Source organism: Mesoplodon bidens (genome assembly GCF_964165515.1).
Source record: "Mesoplodon bidens genome assembly, chromosome: 4".
Lineage (NCBI taxonomy): Eukaryota > Metazoa > Chordata > Mammalia > Artiodactyla > Ziphiidae > Mesoplodon > Mesoplodon bidens.
The window spans coordinates 45,525,541-45,545,232 of NC_138160.1; the positions used below are offsets into that span (position 1 = coordinate 45,525,541).

Here is a 19,692-nt window from a genome sequence, read left to right on the forward strand (position 1 = left end):
CAATAAATAATGTTATTTTGTCAAATCTTCCTTTTAAACTACCATCCTTGGCTCAATGGGTCACCCTCTGGCATATTACCATAATTTTTCCACCACTGCCCTCTCCTTCCTCTCCAGACACACCCTCTAAATTCAGAAACATTTATTACTCTACAGTTTATAGAAGAAAAAATTAGATACAATCTAAATGTTCTTCCATAAGACACTGGTTAAATAAGGTGAATTCTTCCAATGGATTATTACACAGTTCTTAAAAATAAGTTAGCACTAAGTGTACTGACATAGAAAGATGTCCATACATTACTAAGTTGAAAAAACAAATTGCAGAATAGTATGTATAGACCAATTTGTTAAAATATATATGTGTACAACACGTATGCATAGGAAAGAACCTACAAGGATCACAACAAACCGTTCACAAAAGCTTAACTCTGGAGGTATAGTAGGATTTTACTTCTAATTTATTATTTTTTTAATTTATTTTTTTAAACCAGATGTCCACTCGTAAAGGAGTGCTTTTATTTTTTTTTAATTGATTTTTTAAAATTCATTATTTTTGGCTGTGTTGGGTCTTCGTTGCTGCGCGCAGGCTTTCTCTAGTTGCGGCGAGCGGGGTCTACCATTCGTTGTGGTGCGCAGGCTTCTCTTGTTGCGGAGCACGGGCTCTAGAGCGCACGGGCTTCAGTAGTTGTGGCTCGTGGGCTCTAGAGCGTAGGCTCAGTTGTTGTGGTGCATGGGCTTAGTTGCTCCGCGGCATGTGGGATCTTCCTGGAGCAGGGCTCGAACCCATGTCCCCTGCATTGGCAGGCAGATTCTTAACCACTGTGCCACCAGGGAAGCCCACTTCTAATTTATATAGTCTTTTTTTTTTCAAAACAAACAACTTTTTAGTAAAGTATAGCTGATTTACAATGTTGTGTTAGTTTCAGGTGTACAGCAAAGTGATTCCGTTATACATATTTATATATTTGTTCTCTTTCAGATTCTTTTCCATTATAGGTTATTACAAGATATTGAATATAGTTCCCTGTGCCATACAGTAGGCCCTTATTGCTTATCTATTTTATATATAGTAGTGTGTATATGTTAATTCCAAACTCCTAATTCATCCCTCCCCCCTCCTTTCCCTTTTGGTAACAAGTTTGTTTTCTATGTCTGTGAGTCGGACTGTGGTTCTTAATTTAGAGACACCCCTGACTCTCCTAGATCATTGTCAGATGGGCTACAGGGGGTTGTGCACCCTCTGACAGAGCATGTACCTTTTGTATGTATGTAGAAATGTACTTTTTTTACCCCTGGGGATGGTGTACATTATTACCATTAGATTCTCACAATGATCCTTGACCTAAAATGAATTGAGCCATCTATGCAGAGTACTGATGCTTAGGACGTCCTCCATGAATGTTATTTATCTCCAATAGGTTTTTTTTTCTAATGTTTAAATGTTTTATGGAAGTATAGTTGATTTACAATGTTGTGTTAGTTTCTGGTATACAGAAAAGTGATTCAGTTGTATACTTGTATACAACTGAAAAAGAATATATATATATAGTCTTTTTCAGATTCTTTTTCATTATAGTTTATTACAAGATATCGAATATAGTTCCCTGAGCTATACAGTAGGACTTTGCTGTTTAATTTATACACTTTTGTATTATTTGATTTTATAATAAACTTGTATCATTTTCATAATTAAAAAGGAAGAAAAAGGTGAAAATTTAAAAGATGCTCTGATAACATAAACTATTACCATATTAATTCCTATGAATTTTTTAAAAGCCAGTTAGTGTCAACGCAGCTTCTGGTCTTAGTAAAGTTGAAGTGATCTATGATTGTTTAATTCTGAAACTTAAAGGCTTAATACTAGGTATCAAAATGAGAAATCTTTAGTTTTACTTCCATATCTGATATACTTTGACTGGCTTTTGATCATGCCATTTAGCCTCCAGTCTGTATCCCTATAGACTCTTTAGGCAATTAGACTCAGTGTTACAAGAGGCATTAATGCATTTAAGTAGTATTATTTGGAGAGGCAGGGGTTTCCACTGAATTGCACTGGGAAGCTATTGGTTCAATAAAGTTTCTAAAGTACATGATGGATTTCTTTTCACAAAATGGGTATTCAGAACCAAAAGTTTTGGAGGGTGCTACCCCAAAATGAATTTGGAAAGCTAAGAGGATAAATACCAGGGAAATGCCATCACAGAGAATATTCCTAAGCAGTGTCCCACATATTTATTGTACCTAGAATCAAGAGGTAGCAGAGTAGCCCAGCTCTTGACTGAATTTCTCTCATGCCACTTGGTCAGTAACAAGGTGTAGGGGGTGGTGGCAATTACACCTCCAGGGTTCCTCGTATACCATTTCTAGAGATGGCAGAGGAAACAACATATTGAAATAGATCACAAATCTTTTAAAAACTCTACAAAACGTTTTCTTCACTTTATGTACAAATGATTTACATGCATTTATTCCTGCTGTAGCTTTAAAATTATAGATGCCATGCAAGAAGAGTCTGTGTTTTGGAAGTCACATATTGGAGAGAACATTTAAAAATTTTGTTGATAATTGTGTTCATGCTAATAGTGTTCCTCCATACCTTCTAGGACAGAGGGAGGAATACAGATGTGGAAGTGCCAGTTAGGAAAACTGGGCCACCCATAACTGGATCCGGGAGGAATAATTGTCAACCCACGTATCGGCTTTGATTAAGGAGTAAGTGGTCAATTCTCCAGTAATTAATTCTATGTACAATTGAAAAACTCATCAAAAGGAGAAAATGCTTGGTAAATTTAAATTTATAATCATGAATTAAATTGAGTGAAACTTAACAGGATCAGGAACCTTTTCTAGTGGAAGGCAGGTTAGAAAAGTGGCTCAAAAATAGTAACCATCCTTACTGTGTTAAAATAAAGAGATCATAAAGACTAGTAAAAAAAATTTTAAATTTAGAAATCAAATGTTATGTTAATCCTTAAAATGGAACATAGACAAAAGGAAGAATTTTTTTTTTTTTTTTTTGCGGTATGCGGGCCTCTCACTGTTGTGGCCTCTCCCGCTGGGGAGCACAGGCTCCGGATGCACAGGCTCAGCGGCCATGGCTCACGGGCCCAGCCGCTCCGCGGCATGTGGGATCTTCCCGGACCAGGGCACGAACCCCTATCCCCTGCATCGGCAGGCGGACTCTCAACCACTGCACCACCAGGGAAGCCCAGAATTTTTTAAATATGGGAAATTTTGAACACATGGATTAAAAAAATGGATATAAAGGTTTATTAAATTTTTTTAAAAATAAATGTTTCTTTTTTTAAGATTTATTTATTTATTATTTATTTATTTTGTTTTATTTTTGGTTGCACTGGGTCTTAGTTGCGGCATGGGGGAATCTTTGTTGTGGCGCGCGGACTTCTCTCTAGTTGTGGCGTGCGGGTTTTCTCTTCTCTAGTTGTGGCATGCAGGCTCCGGGGCACGGGGGCTCTATCGTTTGCGGCACGCAGGCTCTCTATTTGAGGTGCGCGAGCTCAGTAGCTGTGGTGCACAGGGCTCAGTTCCCTGACCAGGGATCTAACCCGCGTCCCCTGCATTGGGAGGCGGATTCTTTACCGCTGGATCACCAGGGAAGTCCTGGATATAAAGCTATGATACAAAGATATACAAAGAACAAATACTTAAAAGGAATACATTAATATTTAAGAGCCGTTATGTCTGGGTGGTGGATTATAGGTAATTTTCATTTGTTTATACTCTTCTGTGTCTGTCAAACTTTCTACGTGTACAACTTCTATACTTAAAAATTTTTACTAATGAACCCCAAACTTATCAATCAAATTTATCTTTAAATGTCGACAAGATTAAGGACAAAACAGATCTTTTCAAAGTTAGAGTTATACTCTATCATTTTTTCATTTGTTACATAACTGGAAAAAAACCCTTTTTATTTCTTGTAGAGCAGGGTTGTTCCTGAAACATTTCTCTTCAAAATGTTTTCATTTTCATTAACCAATCCTTCATTCATCCAGGAAATATTTATGGCGTGCCTACTCTGTGCCCAACATCGTGCCAGGTGCTGGGGACACAGCAATGAACAAAACGGGAATGGGCTCTCCACTTATCAAATCCATTGAGGAGAGGGACCCATTAATCAGATCAGCACAAAGTTTTGAAACTTGCCAAGAAAAAAGAGGAGCAAGCAAATATTTTTTATGATAGCAAGGAGAAAACCTGTGTGAGTCTCTGATTTTCTTCAAGCGAGATATTTGAGCCTCAACTCGGATTGTCTGTGAACCACCAGAGTGCAATAGTAGGACCACAATCGGCAGTAAACAGAGAATATGAGAGGACCTCTGTACCTCGGCAGTGACCTCAGAGACTGGTCAGTCTGTGCTGGTGCATAGGAATGGAGCTGAGTGGGTTCTGGACCCTTCATTCAACCACCCAGCCAGTCATATTCACTGAAGATGTTCTATGGGCTGAGCATTGATTTAGGGGCAGAGGATGAATAGAACAGTGTCCCTGACCACAGTCTCACCGTCTAGAAAGGGAGGGACACAAAGTGATAAAAGTGAGTGTAAATCCATGTGAGAGTCCAGAGAAGGATTGTCCAACCTTTATCTGATGGTTATTTACCTCAGTGCCATTTGAACAGGGTCTCTAGGGATAAGAAATAAGAATCTGCAAAGTAGAGAGTGGAGAGGAGAATGGTAATCTAGTAAAAGGGAATAATATCTGCACAGAATGTTCAAGAACAAGGGAAATTCTGAGAACTGCGAGTAGTGTGTGGCTAAAACAAAGACTAAAAGTGGGGAAGGCATGCATTTAACAAATATTTATGCTGTGGCTGAAACTATACTAGTTGCTACGAATAAGTATGAATAAGACATAGTTGTTGCTTTCAGGCATCTTTGAGTTCCATGGTAGAGACAAGTAAGAAAATCAGCAACTATAATCTAGTATAATAAGTGTGGGGGATGATAAGGAAGCTCCTGGACACTTTCTAGGATCAAGGTAGAGGTAAAAATGGGTAGATAATCATAGAGGTAAGCACAAGGTTGTACAATGGGAACACAGAAAAGGAACACTGGATATAGTCACACGGTTTCCTACAGAAATATTTTATTTTGCTCCCCAATTGCTGCAGATTTTGGGGCAATAAAGTTTTAAACATTAAGTTATTATAAAATAGTATATTCAAATAGTATAGCAGTGAAGAAAACAAAAAAATCCTGATTTGATGATATTAAAGTTATTCTTTAGTTACTTCTATATAAATATACCTACTTTGAAAAATAATACATTCTGATGCTATATATACTGTTTTGCCACATACTTTTTTTTGTTTTGTTTTTTGTTTTTGCAGTACGCGGGCCTCTCACTGTCGTGCCCTCTCCCGTTGTGAAGCACAAGCTCCAGACGCGCAGGCTCAGCGGCCATGGCTCACAGGCCTAGCCGCTCTGCAGCATGTGGGATCTTCCCGGACCAGGGCACGAACCCGTGTCCCCTGCATTGGCAGGCGGACTCTCAACCACTGGGCCACCAGGGAAGGCCCTGCCACATACTTTTATCTCTTAACATATTGAACATCTTTGCATATGTTGGCCTACCTTATTCTTAACAGCTGTACAACATTCTACTATATGGATGTACCTTAGTTTTTTAACCAGTACTCGGTTGGTAGACATTTAGGTTCTCTGGTTTTCACTATTACAAGTAAGTTGGAAATGAATACCTTCATTTACACATCATATATACCTGGGCTAACATTATTTTGGAGCAAGCTACTTAATCTCTTTGTGACTAATATTTATAAAATCATTGAAAGAATTACCAAACTTATTCAATATTTCTTATATAGGGCTTGGTTAAAAAAGTGTTCTTTCAAACTACTATAATGTATGTTCATTAATAAATTAAAATACTCTATTATGTGATAAATCCTTTGTTTAGATTTCACTAAATGAATAAAATAATGGAGAACATGTTACTGGTTGGAGACAAGTTCTTGTATTTAATTTTTTAGTTAGCTTTTTCCTAATGATTAGAAAAGTAACATAGGCCCTTAACAGGTATGAAGAGTAAAGATCCTCTATTATTCTGCTACCTGGAAATAAGCATTGGTAACATTTTGGTATCTATTCAGTCAGACTTTATCCTTTGATATATACTTTTTTTAGATGACAAAAAATGGACAGTCCTATAATCTACCTCTTATTTTTCTTAATGGTATGCTATGAACATCTTTTCATGTGACCTTTTTTTTTTTTTTTTTGCGGGCCTCTCCCTGTTGTGGCCTCTCCCTTTGCAGAGCACAACACAGGCTCCGGACTCGCAGGCTCAGCGGCCATGGCTCACGGGCCCAGCCGCTCCGCAGCATGTGGGATCTTCCTGGACCGGGGCACGAACCCACGTCCCCTGCATCGGCAGGTGGACTCTCAACCACTGCGCCACCAGGGAAGCCCTATATCCTCATTTTTAACAGCTTCATATTCCATCTATGGATATACCATTATTTACTCACTGTATTTATATGCATTTGGGTTGTTTCCGTTTTTTTTTTTTTGTACTTTTAAGCAACTTATCAATGAGTATCTTTATAAATTATTGGACACCTTTCCTATTTTTTACAAATAAAAATTCTAAGATGTAGAAGAGCAGCTGATACGGGTTAATGCAAATGCCTATTCCTTATACCTTCATCTAGGTTTTACTCTTAAATCTTTGCCGATCTGCTAGGAGAAAGTAGTACGTCACTATTAGTTTTTATTTTCGATGTTTCTGATTTTAGTGAGGTAGAGCATCTTTCCGTATAATTACTGACACATACAGGATTAGCTTGTTCATGTCCTTTACTCTTTAAGAGTCAGTATGGTTATCTGTTCCTTAATTTCTAAGAGCTCTTGATATATTTACTATGTAAATTAAACATTATTAGATATTAAGGATAGCAGCCAAGTGTCTATAATTAAATATTAACCTTTTTGTCATCCATGTTACAACTGTTTCTCTACTTCATTATTTGGTTTTCAACTTTACAATGTCTTTTGCCATAGGAAAGGCACAATTAGTGTTTTTAAATTATCAATACTTTTCCTTTGTTTATTGAATTGACAACATGCTTAGAAACAGAAGGAGAAGCAGGTCTTGTCCCAAAACATAAGTTACTTCTACAGAAGTAATGTGGTGTGGTGGAAAGAAGGTGAATTAAGACCCAAACGGACTTGCGATAAAGTCTGGTACAGGCAAGTTGTGGCACCCAACTTCCATGTCGTGTAACCTGAACCAGTTTCCTCATCTACAAAATGAGGAAAGTAACACCCTCTTCAGAGACTGGAATAAGGATTAAGTGCTTGGCACAGACAAGGAATCTATCAAGTGTTAATTCCTTTGCACTCAGCGAGGCATTATTAATTGCCAAGTGTCCACCTCCCCTACGAAGAGTAAAGGATTGGGAGGTGTAATTTTTGGTGAGTTTACATTCAAATATTCTTTCAGGGAGCTTTTAGAAGCAGTCCATTAAACTACAAACCCCATAATGCATATAAAAGAACCATAAAGTTTCCGTGTATGAAGTCTTTGTGGCTTGGAGGAGGGCGAAGAGCCAAGTACTTTTTATTCTCTGGATTTTCCCTCGTTAAGACACCTTCCCCCCACATAATCCGTAAACAAACATTGTTACTTTTCTTCCTCTTGGAAGGCCAATTTCACAGGTTTCAAAGTGAGCCTTCAGTTACAACGCGAAAAGGTATCGCAACTAGAAAATGGTGACGCCTACAGAATTCTACACAAAATCGTCTGAGCTGTGTGGGACCGAGACACTTGAAATAATTCTCCCCTGCTGTAGATTTAATAAAGAGAGAAACGATCATTAGCACGATTATATCCAGTAGCCATTTTTATCCCTTGAGAATCTGGGCTTCGTTTCCAAAGAGCGAGTCTCGCCTCTTCAGTCACCAGACTCCCATACGTATATTATTTATGTCCGACACCCTCTAATATTTGCACACGGTAGTGGATCCACTGCTTCAGGGCGCCCGATTAGCCCTGCGCCAACCCTGCCGGCGCTCCGCCCGCGGAGGGGCAGTGTACAGGCGAGCCTGTGATCTCGCAGCCGCCCAGGCCCCAGCGGCGCATCGCGCGCGCCGCGGCACCTCCGAACATCTAGCAGTGGAAGACGCCGCGGCGCGCGCCACTCGAGCCCGCGCGGCCGCCTCCCGAAGCAGCGTTCCCCTCTGGCCGCCCCCCCAGCGGCCCCACCATCCCAGGCTCCGGGCTGGCCCCGGACTGGGGGAAGGGAAGGAGGAGGGGCTCCTCAGGGAGCAGCGGGGAATTCCCCCTTCCACCGAACCTTCCCGATTGTTCACCGTCCTCACGTCAGCAGCAGGGGGTAATCCCCAACTCCAGCTGCTCCTGACGTCACCGCGCGGAGCCACCGCCCCCTGCGCGCCCCTGCCTCCGGGACCTCCTCGAAGCCCCGCCCTCAGACATAACCACGCCCTCCTCCCCTCCCCCCAGCCGCCCGACGTAGGGGGCGGAGCTTGTTTGGCCGGGGCGTGAGCGGTTGCTTGGGCCAGAAGGTTCTTTGGTGGAGGAACTCCTCCTGCTGCCCCGCCCAGTAGGTTCGTTCGCACCGATTCTTCCACACCCTATCTCCCTCCTCCTTCTCCTCGCCCCGCCTTTCCCCTCCCGTCTCCTCAGCTCCTCTAGTTCCTTCCCCGCCTCGCCACCTTCCCCGATCTCGCGAGACTTGGCCCAGAACATTGCGGATCGGGTCGGCGCCATTTTGGGACTGAGACTGGTTGTGGGGGAGGGAAAAGCGGCAAAAGGGGATTATTCAAAGTACCGAAAACCTCCTCCCGGGATCGAGCTCAGCGGCATCCCTAGGCCAGGGGCACCTCTGGTGTCGCAGAAGGTAACAGCGTCCTCTGGGCTCGGCGCCGGGTTCTGGGGAGGGGAGGGGGGGTGCCCGTGTCGGCGTTAAGGTTTGAGGGGTCGGGAGCGGCGTTGGCTGCGCGAGGTGTGAGGCTGTCCGCGGGCGGCGGCGGGGGGGAGGTGGCGGGAGAGCCAAGGAGAGAGAGGGAAGGACAGCGCGGGGAGGCCCTTCTAGGTGTTGGCCCGGGTGGAGCGGAGGTGGCAGTTGTGGGGAGGGGGTGGGTGGCTTAGCCTGGGCGGCTGGTGTGTGTGGGGGGGTTGTTTGGCGGAGGCTGGGAACGAGTCCGGCGCCGTCCGTGCTTGGTCTTCCCCGCTCCGGCCTCTCGCACGCGCCCGCCTCCTTCCGCACCGCTGCCGCTCTCGGAGGGCTGAGGGAGTCGAGGCCGAGTTGTGGCCTTCGGTGGTTTCTCAGCGCGGCCGGTCAGCCCGCCTCTCGAGGTCCGTGGCCCGAGCTGTGGACTGAGGCGAGCGCTGTCTAGTCCCTCTGAGTCCCGTGGGGTCTGAGGGGACTGGTCTGTTTGGGGGAGAGAACCACTCGGAACGCGGTTTACGAGAAGGGCTAGGTTCTTCCACCCCCTCAGTGCTGTGAGAAAGAAACCTGTTTCGTTAATTCAAGGAAATTGGGAATCCTCACATCTCCTGCTGCCCTTAGAAGCCGGGTAAGTCTCACGTTCGGGCGAATTTAAGGAATGTTCTAGCCCCACTTCTCAGGCACTAACCTTCCTTAGTCTGAGCGGGGAAAACATGCCTCTTCTTTTGGACATTCTGATTTGGAGGGAGCGTCTTTCTCTTTATATCCCTCATTCTCTAAGTTGCATTTAGTAATAATGCTCGGTGGCAGCACACCTGTCTATTCGTTTTCCTTTGGTGGATTGAATAGAAAATACAGAGTGTCTTTTGTAAGATTGTTTGCTCGTTTCATAGTTCGTAATATTTACTCAAAGTATAAGGAGGTTTGCTTATATAATCCTGTTAGCTTATATCCGCACCCCCTTCCCAGTTGAAATCAGCGCTTGCCCTCCACAATACCATCTCCCATCGTTTTTCCCTTGTCTCTACATATCCTGAAGTCCTTTTCATACTGTTGACTTTTTTTGGGTGCTTGCTTGGTATAGAAGTGCATTTCTCTCCAGAGGTTGACTGTTTAGGATGGGAATTAATTTTTAGCTCAAAATTAAAGCTCACTGTGTAATTTAAATTGTTTTTTATAACTTTTACAGGTGATTGAATTACTCAGATATGAAGATCATCTTCTAGGTTTTGTGTAAAAGGCCCCGGATATTTCAAGTGGCCATTTTGGAATTACAATGTTTCTGGATAATTTTGCCCCAGAAGTTTATTAAAATTGGCAAGAATCATCTCTGAAGTGAATTGGTAGTAGTGAACAATTCTACAAGCTTTAAAGAGACCCAGGCATTTCTTCAGTATTTTGGTTCAAACGGATTATATAACTGGTTAAAGTATTTCAGCTGGTGGTATTTTTGCCCCCCCCCAATCCCTCCCCTGTTGTTGGTGTTCTTCAGCCAGAACTGTAAGATATGTTTGATTTGTGTACTGAGTAATTTCTCTGCAGTTTCAAATTACTGTTTAAATATTGCTGAAGTTTCATGGCAGTTTATTTTTACCTTTATTTAAAGCTTTAGGAATTTTTGACCTCGGCCCTTTTCATGTCACAATGGGACAGCTTTTCTAAATGAAGACATTGAACGAATACAGTTTTTTTGCTTTTATCTTTTATTTACATGGAAATTTAAGATGTTGCAGTTTCCCAGCAGCATGGTAGTATTGAGATAGCTGTGTGTCTCTGTTTATGCTGATGTTTAGGAATGCTCTTCAGATGTGAAATTTTCTTTTTGTTTTTGCTTTTTGGCTCGTAAATTGGATATTTCATCTGGAGTGGATAAGTACAACAGTTACAAGTACATGGAATAATAAAGACTTTAAAATCTTAAATCCAAGGAACTTGGCTAATTCTGGAGATAACCATATGAAAACTTTAAAACAGAAATATGGGTAGCTGACTGAAGTAACTCTATGTCAAGTAGCCATAGGTTAAGTATCTTCAAAGAACTTGGATTTTATTTCAGAGGATACAAAATAAAAAAACAAACTGGAAAACATAAAGATTACAGAGAAGAACCCAACACCTTCCTGTGCAGTCCTGTTGGAAATTGTAAGTACCGTGTGGTGAGCAAATCAAATGTCCGTTTGTAAACTGTAATGAGAGTCAACTTTATCCCTGTGTTATTCTTGGAAGCCTTTCAGTTTCTTGCAATAAGATTGCTTGGCTTCAGTTTCCTGGGCAGTCTGAAAACAACTATTAAGTAAATTGAAATGCAGAAAGAATTAAAAGTTAAGAATATTTCAGATGGAATAGTCCAAATTTGAAGTTTTTGTGCTTCTAAAGTAAAAGACAAAATCCATATGGTCAGTATGGCTTTATGGATTGGTAGAAAGGTAGGAAAAAAACACAACAAATAGCCAGTTTACTTTTCTAAATGAGTGAAAATTGTGTTCTAAATGCAGTTGAGTGTTCCAATTTAGATTTAGGTAGTTGTTTAAAACAAATTATAGGGCTTGACTTTTAATCTGGTATTTCATGAAGTAAATTGTTTTAAGGGGTAACAGTTCCTAACTTTTTAATCCATTATAGAAATCTCTTGAAACAATTTTTGAAGTGGTTTTGTATTTCAAATTATTCCTTAAGATCCGACTTCCAAAAAGTCAGTTCATTACTAGGAACAGAAACTGAGAGGAAGTGAGCAAGGTGCACTAAGAACCTTTCAAATGACTTAAAAAAAAAAAAAACGAGTATGTTTTCTCCCTTGGAAGGTTATGCTGCCTTAAGTTTATAAACAAAGCTTGTTAAAAAAGTTGTGAATGTTAATTGCTGTAATAGAAATCTTTTGACGAATAAGAGTATCATCTTTTAATAATATTTGTATATTTGAGGATTGAGTGGTGTTACGATTTGTTACTGCATTTAGTTTTTCAGTGAATCAGGCATTCAGTAGAAGTGTTTGTTTTTGAAAAGTAAAGTTTATTTTTAAAGCAATTTATATTAACAGATCAGTGTAGCTAAAATTAGAGTTTATTTCATTTAATTATTTTTCTGAGATTAAAAAAATTGTAACTTTTGAACACTTTTCCAGGATGGCCTAATAACTGGTCAGTTGCTCATTTATTTTGAACACAGAACTTTTTTTTTGTTGTTATACTGTTGTATCTTGTTAGCTCACTTAGAGCAGAAGAGGTAGGCGAGTCCGAAAGATTGTAGGTATTTAGATATACATATATGGTATTTATTTTCTGATGTAAAATTGAGATTAGAGTTCAATAAATCTGTTAGAATAGAATAGGATATTTGTGTTTTCTGGGTCAGAGCTGTGTGTAGTACTCCTAATTGAGTTTCCACCTTGATTTATGTAAAATTACGATGAGAACAACCCCTCTTCTCCCCCCTTAATTTTTATGCTTCAGAGGGCTTGTATTTTATGTATTCCTTAACTTAGTGGATTTTCAGGTTACTTGTCTAAGAACATGCATTTTAAATGTGATTGAGAAGTTGAACTGGAAGTGAATGGCCTTTATTTATAGAAAAGAACCACGTAACATTTACTATTTGTGATTATTTTTCTTTAAATTTTTCCTATTGATGATGTTACTCCAAGCAGTAGTATCAGGATAACGATTATTCAGTGACCAGGGTGTTTTTTTTTTAATATAAATTTATTTATCTATCTATTTATGGCCATGTTGGGTCTTCGTTGCTGTGCGCGGGCTTTCTCTAGTTGTGGTGAGTGGGGGCTTCTCCTCGTTGCGGTGTGTGGGCTTCTCGTTGTGGCTTTTCTTATTGTGGAGCATGGGCTCTAGGCACGCAGGCTTCAGTAGTTGTGGCATGTGGGCTCAGTAGTTGTGGCTTGCAGGCTCCAGAGCTCAGGCTCAGTAGTTGTGGCGCACGGGCTTAGCTACTCCGCGGCATGTGGGATCTTCCCGGACCAGGAATGGAACCTGTGTCCCCTGCATTAGCAGGCATATTCTTAACCACTGTGCGACCAGGGAAGCCCGACCAGGTTCAGTTACCGACCAGGTTCAGTTAACTCTAATCCTGACATTCGTGAAATTTGTTTACAGCAGTTGTTCAAGGACAGATGGACTCAACTTGGGTTTTTGATAAATATTTCATTATTTTCTTTGCATTGAAATATACAGTACCAGTAGTAACTGGAACAATTGCTGGGTTGCTTCTTTTCCCCCCTTAAGTACCTCTGTCTCCCCTACTCCCATTTTTTTTTTTCCTTTTTCCCCCTCCTGTGCCTGAAAAAGATATAGGTCTAAAATAGCAATTATAATGACTAACGTTTATAGATGATGATAGTGTCATGTATTTTGCTGTGTAGATAGTATATCTTAGAGGAAAGTACTATTGTTACAGTGGTATAGGTGAGAAATTTAAGATTTTAGGGAGACTGAGACTGGGAGAGAGTTACTTGGTTATGACCAAGGTTAGGTTGGAGTCTTGACCAAATTTCCAAGTCTGACTCCAGAGTCCCAAATGCTTAATCACTAGTCATATTTAATACTGCCTTCATGTGGATTTTACTTTATTAACTCATTCTGTTTGAGCATAATCACTGATGTTTTTGTTTTTCTTATTTACTGCTTCTCTTTGGTTAATATTGATTACTAGTAGAGCTTGGAGACCAGCTGAAAGAAGGTAAACTACTGTTAGTTTTGCTATTTGTTAGTAGCTATTTGAGTGATAACTTTGGTTAGCTAAAAATTAAAATGTTTCAGGTTGTGGAGTGAACGTAAGAGAGAAGAAAATTAATTTTTTTTTTTTTTTTGCGGTACGCGGGCCTCTCACTGTTGTGGCCTCTCCCGCTGCGGAGCACAGGCTCCAGACACGCAGGCCCAGCGGCCATGGCTCACGGGCCCAGCCGCTCCGTGGCATGTGGGATCTTCCCGGACTGGGGCACGAACCCGTGTCCCCTGCATCGGCAGGCGCACTCTCAACCACTGCGCCACCAGGGGAGCCCTGAAAGTAAAATTTAAAGTTAGCAAGAGACGGGAATAAGGATGGGAACCTCTAATCTGAAAGTAAAATTACAAGTGAGGATAGAACCTAAACCCAGGCCAGATTTTCTTTGAGTCAACCACTTTTTTTGCTTAATTTTTGATGAAAATGTTTTGATAACAATTTAGATCCAGGTAAGGGTAGTGATGTAGAAAAAGGGTAATTTCTGGGAGTTAGGAGATTTTTTGGTCTGGGATTTGGAATATCTAGAAAAGGGCCTGTATGACCTTGTATATTTACTTAACCTCTCTTGGCCTTAGTTTCTTCATAAAACTGATGGCTTTGTTAATTGTGAGGTGTAATATAGAGGTAAAGTTTTATTTTAATTGTAACGTTTTAAAATTCCGCTTAACGTATTTTACATGTCAAACCAGTATTTTAGTTTCTGAAGTCATTCTATCTCTTGTCTCTGTTAATGGCATTACCTGCATGCCAGTCATGCGCTGCCTACTTATTTCCAGTTCCATTTATTGTGCTAGCTTGGTCCTTGACTAAGGAAATAAACTCCTAACTCATGTGTTAGCCTTTAGTTACATTCAGTTCTCCACAAAGTCTCCTGTGGCCAGAGAAATCTACCTAAATTATAGTTCTTGTTATTGTTGCTTTAGCAGCCTTTAGGGTCATGTATTTGGAATATTTAGGGAAGAGTAGGTTGGAAAGAGATGTATTCCCTGCCCTCCCTGCCTTTAATGATGTATGTGTGAGGGGCTCCTTACATGAATTCTTTTTGGCTGTGGTTTGAGAAGTCTCCGAAATTGATAATTTTGGTGGTGCTTCCATGTATTTTCTTGGAGAGCAGATTCATTTCTTTCGACAGTAGCATTGTAAAAAACAAAATGTTAAAATTGTTGAAGACCCTTTGTGGTTGGGTCTGTCTTTTTCAGTTTTACCTGCTTGCTTTTCCCCTTTTTGTTAGCTGCACCACCTAGCAGAATAGTTATAGGCTTTTGCTCTGTATCTTTTCAAGTAGTTGGTGGTTTGTGCATCATTTTATACAAGATATCCTACTCATTTTCTTGTTCTTTAGTCATCTTTCTGTTCACAGCTTGAGGAGTGCAGTGTTTTTGATCTTCATTTTCTACCCTTTAATCCAGTTTTCAGGTTATATATTTTTAAAACTATATTTAAAAGTTTTTTCCATACTTAAAACAATTTTTTTAAGCAAGAATAAGAATTTAAAAAATCCTAGTTACATAGGTTTTTTTCTGTTGAAACTCAACTTGCAGATATGTTAAAAAACATTCTTCAACTGAAAAAGTGTCATTTTTGTCTTTACATATGTATACTAGTAAAAACAAGTTAGCTTTTCAGTGAACATAAATACGCAGTTGACTTTTTTTTTTTTTTTTTTTTTTTTTACGGTACACCGGCCTCTCACTGCTGTGGCCTCTCCTGTTGCGGAGCACAGGCTCCGGACGCGCAGGCTCAGCGGCCATGGCTCACGGGCCCAGCCGCTCCGCGGCATGTGGGATCCTTCCGGACTGGGGCACAAACCCGTGTCCCCTGCATCGGCAGGCGGACTCTCAACCACTGCACCACCAGGGAAGCCCGCAGTTGACTTTTGAATGACGTGGGGATTATGGGCACCTACCCTTGAAGTGGAAAATTCACACATAACATACAGTCAACCTTCCATTTCTGAGGTTTCTCAGTATCTGCAGTTCTGCATCCACGAATTCAACCAGTTGTGGATAGTGTAGTATTTACTGTTGGTAAAAATCCACATATAAGTTGGCCTGCACAGTTCTAAATTGTGTTGTTTAAGGGTAAACTGTATATTCTTTCAACAAGTGAGTTTAAAGAAAAATAGTATAGCACATGGATTTTCTGTGGGTCAGAAGTTTCGTAGCAGTTTAGCTGAGTGGTTCTGGCTCCCTCCATGTCTTTTCATGAAAATCTAATGGGTTGCATTCATTTGAAGGCTTGATTGGGGCTGGAGGATCTCCTTCCAAGAAGGTGTACTCATTGGGCTGGCAGGTTGATGCTGGTTGTTGTCTGGAGAACTCAATTTCCTTACCATATGCCTTACCATATGCAGACCTGTAGCTGTTTGAGTTTCTTTACATGGCAGCTGCATCTCCCAGAGGAAGTGATCTGAGAAGAGGGGTAGGTAGAAGCGTGATGCCTTTTTTTTTTTTTTTTTTTGCGGTACGTGGGCCTCTCACCACCGCGGCCTCTCCTGTTGCGGAGCACAGGCTCTGGACGCGCAGGCCCAGCAGCCATGGCTCACGGGCCTAGGCGCTCTGTGGCATGTGGGATCCTCCCGGACTGGGGCACGAACCCGCGTCCCCCGCATCAGCAGGCAGACTCTCAACCACTGCGCCACAAGGGAAGCCCCGTGATACCTTTTATGACGTATTCTCAGAAGTCACTTCAGCCACACTTTCTTCATGAGAAGCAAGTTGTTAAGTCTAACCCACAATCAAGGGGTGAGGAGTTAGGCTCCACCTTTTGTCAAAAGAATTTGTGGACATAGTTAAAAACTACAATAGGGGTAATTCTTTACACCCAGTAGTTGTGTCAGTATAACTAGCTAAAAGTCTTCACCCCACAAATAGGAGGTTTGAGTTGTTCTAAGTTTAGAGGAGAAAGTGTATTCTAAATTTGTATCACTTTAGAAGATTTAAGTCTTTCTACCTTTTGAACCACTGTGTGAGATATGTAAGGTTTTCCACTCCTTGCTCTAATCTCCCAATCTGTGTAATGAGGGAACTTTTTTATTATGGTAAAAATAAACAGAGTTTACCATTTTAGCCATTTTTTTTTTTTTTTTTTTGCTGTACGCGGGCCTCTCACTGCTGTGGCCTCTCCCGTTGCGGAGCACAGGCTCCGGACACACAGGCTCCGCGGCCATGGCTCGCGGGCCCAGCCGCTCCGCGGCATGTGGGATCTTCCGGGATAGGGGCACGAACCCGTGTCCCCTGCATCGGCAGGCGGACTCTCAACCACTGCGCCACCAGGGAAGCCCCATTTTAGCCATTTTTGAGTGTGCAGTTCAGTGACCTTGAGTACATTTCCATTATTGTGCAATTATCATCACCATCCATCTCCAGAACCATTTTTATCTTCTCAAATTGAAACTGTGTACCTGTTAAACATTAACTCCCCATTTCCCTTTCTCCCCAGCCCCTGGCAATCACCATTTGACTTTCTATGAGTTTGACTATTCTAGGTACCTCATACCTATTGATATTGTATTCTTCAAAACACTTCTTAAATATTTTGAGTGAAATCTTGGAGGAAATTAGTTATGTTTACTTCATAATAAAATAGACTTCATTGTCCTAATTAAAAATTTGTGGCAGAATATACATGACATTATGCATAAATACAACAATAAAATTTACCAATTCAACCGTTTTTAAGTGTACAGTTCTGTGGCATTAGGTACATTGACATTGTTATACAGCCATTACCACACTCAGCTCCAGAGCTCTTTTCATTTTGTAAAAGTGAAACTCTGTACCCATTAAACCATAACTCTTCATTCCCTGCTCCCTGCAACCCTTGGAAACCACCACTCTACTTTTTGTCTTTATGAATTTGACTAGGTACCTCATGTAAGTGGAATCATGACGTATTTGTCTTTTTGTGACTGGCTTATTTCACTTAGCAGAACGTCTTCGAGGTTCATCCATATTGTAGCATGGGTCAATCAGAATATCCTTTTTTTAAGACACAATAAGCCATTATATGTGTGTGTACCACATTTTGCTTATCCATTCATCCATTGATGGACACATGGGTTGCCTTTATCTTTTGGCTATTGTAAATAATGTTGCTGTGAACATGGGTGTACAAATATATGTTTGAAGATTTGCTTTTAATTTTTTTGGATAGATACCTAGAAGTGGAATTGTTGGATCATATGGTAATTCTATTATTAATTGTTGGAGGAACCACCATATTTTTTTCCATAGTGGCTGCCCCATTTCTTATTCCTATCAGCAGTTCACAGGGGTCCCAATTTCTCCCTATTTTTTCCCAACATTTGTTGTTTTCCATGTTTTGTGTTCTAATGGGTGTGAAGTGGTATCGTTATGGTTTTGATTTGTATTTCACTAATGATTAGTGATGTCCTTATTGGCCATTTGTATGTCTTCGGAGAAATATTTATTCAAGTCTTCTGCCCATTTGTAAACCGGATTGTTTTTGTTGTTGAGTTATAGTTCTTTATTCTTGATACCAACATTTACCATAATGAGTGGATTTTAATTAATATTAATGCTTACCATGTTGCAGGCAGTGTTCTAAGCTTTTTAACTGTATTAACTAATTTTTTTTTTGTGGTATGTGGGCCTCTCACTGTTGTGGCCTCTTGCGTTGCGGAGCACAGGCTCCGGACGCGCAGGCTCAGCGGCCATGGCTCACGGGCCTAGCTGCTCCGCGGCATGTGGGATCTTCCCGGACTGGGGCACGAACCCGTGTCCCCTGCATCAGCAGGCGGACTCTCAACCACTGCGCCACCAGGGAAGCCCTGTATTAACTAATTTAATCTTCATAAACACAGTGTGTGGGAAGGTTCTATTGTCCTAATTTTATAGATGAGAAAATGAAGTCACAGATTTTAAATTGCTTGCTAAGGTTACACAGCCAGTAAGTGAGTGGTATTTCTGAATCCATACATTCTGTATCCAGAACGTAGACTCCCACCCATTATGGCTCATAGTTAGAGTTGTAGGGTGACAATATAAAGAAAGTCAAATACTATTTTGTTTCAGGAACTTAGAAGATATTTTATTCTTAGCCAGCAACTAAATTTTATTTTCCTTAATGTGATACAGTTGTGACTTGTTCATAATAAAATGTTCAAATGAGTTCTTTTTCAGGAATATTCTCCTTTAGGATCACTTCATAAATAATGTTATATAATATTTTAATTTATAAAGTGCTTTTCCCAATTATCATGTAGAAGAAATGCTATTTCCATTCAGTGATTTAAGAAACTCAGTCTGAAATTAAATAGTTTACTCAGGCTTCTCAGTAGGTGACAGAACCATAATTTGAATTCTGTTTATCTTCATTTTCCTGTTACAGTTAACTTCCTTAGTGTTCTAAGTAATAGGTTGTATTGTAAGAGCAGTGCTGTCCAATAGAACTGTGTGAAAAGATGAAAGCATTTTTTTGTCTATACTGTTCAGTATTATAGTCACTAGCTGTATGTCATTATGGAGTTTTGAAATGTGTCTAGTGCAGATGTGGATCTGAATTTTAAGATTTATTTAATATTAGTTTAAATTTAAATTGCGATATATGGCTACTAGCTGCCGTATTGGAAAGCACAGCTCTAGAGCAGTGGTACAGAATCCAGTCAGATCCCTAACCTTTTTAAAGTGCACTTTTTAAAGTGTGTATACTATCCTGAAATAAAATATCCTATGCATATAATAAGATCACAATGATATACAGCTATAAAAAAAGACATTCATAATAATGTATTTCAATATGTAATAGCACAGGTGTGATCAGACACCCACCTCCCTGCCCCCCAATTTCCAAAACACCGTGTACAGGTTATTTGCCCTTCTTAAAAGAAGCAGATGATCTATTGTTCGTAAGTATTCTTGTCCTTTAAGGAAGAAAAGTACCTCAAGTTGATTAATAATACAGTGATTAATTGGAGTATATTTCCTTTATTTTTATAGTATTTTACTGCCAGGGTAGTTGAGTGGGTAGTTAGCCAGCATTAA

General features: G+C 40.5%; 1 protein-coding gene across 3 annotated transcripts in view; it reads left to right on the forward strand.

The window, feature by feature from the left end:
- Positions 1 to 8,731: 8,731 nt before the first annotated feature.
- The window catches only part of GPBP1 (GC-rich promoter binding protein 1), a 73,892-nt gene continuing 62,931 nt past the window's right edge, over positions 8,732 to 19,692 (forward strand). The window contains exons 1-2 of one of the 3 annotated variants that reach the window (XM_081233007.1): positions 8,732 to 8,905; positions 10,146 to 11,098. The gene's annotated coding sequence lies outside the window, so the exon portion shown is untranslated. Of the gene's footprint in view, positions 8,906 to 9,306; positions 9,585 to 10,145; positions 11,099 to 19,692 lie in introns of those variants that run through there. The other 2 variants (XM_081233009.1, XM_081233008.1) reach the window with 2 other exon arrangements.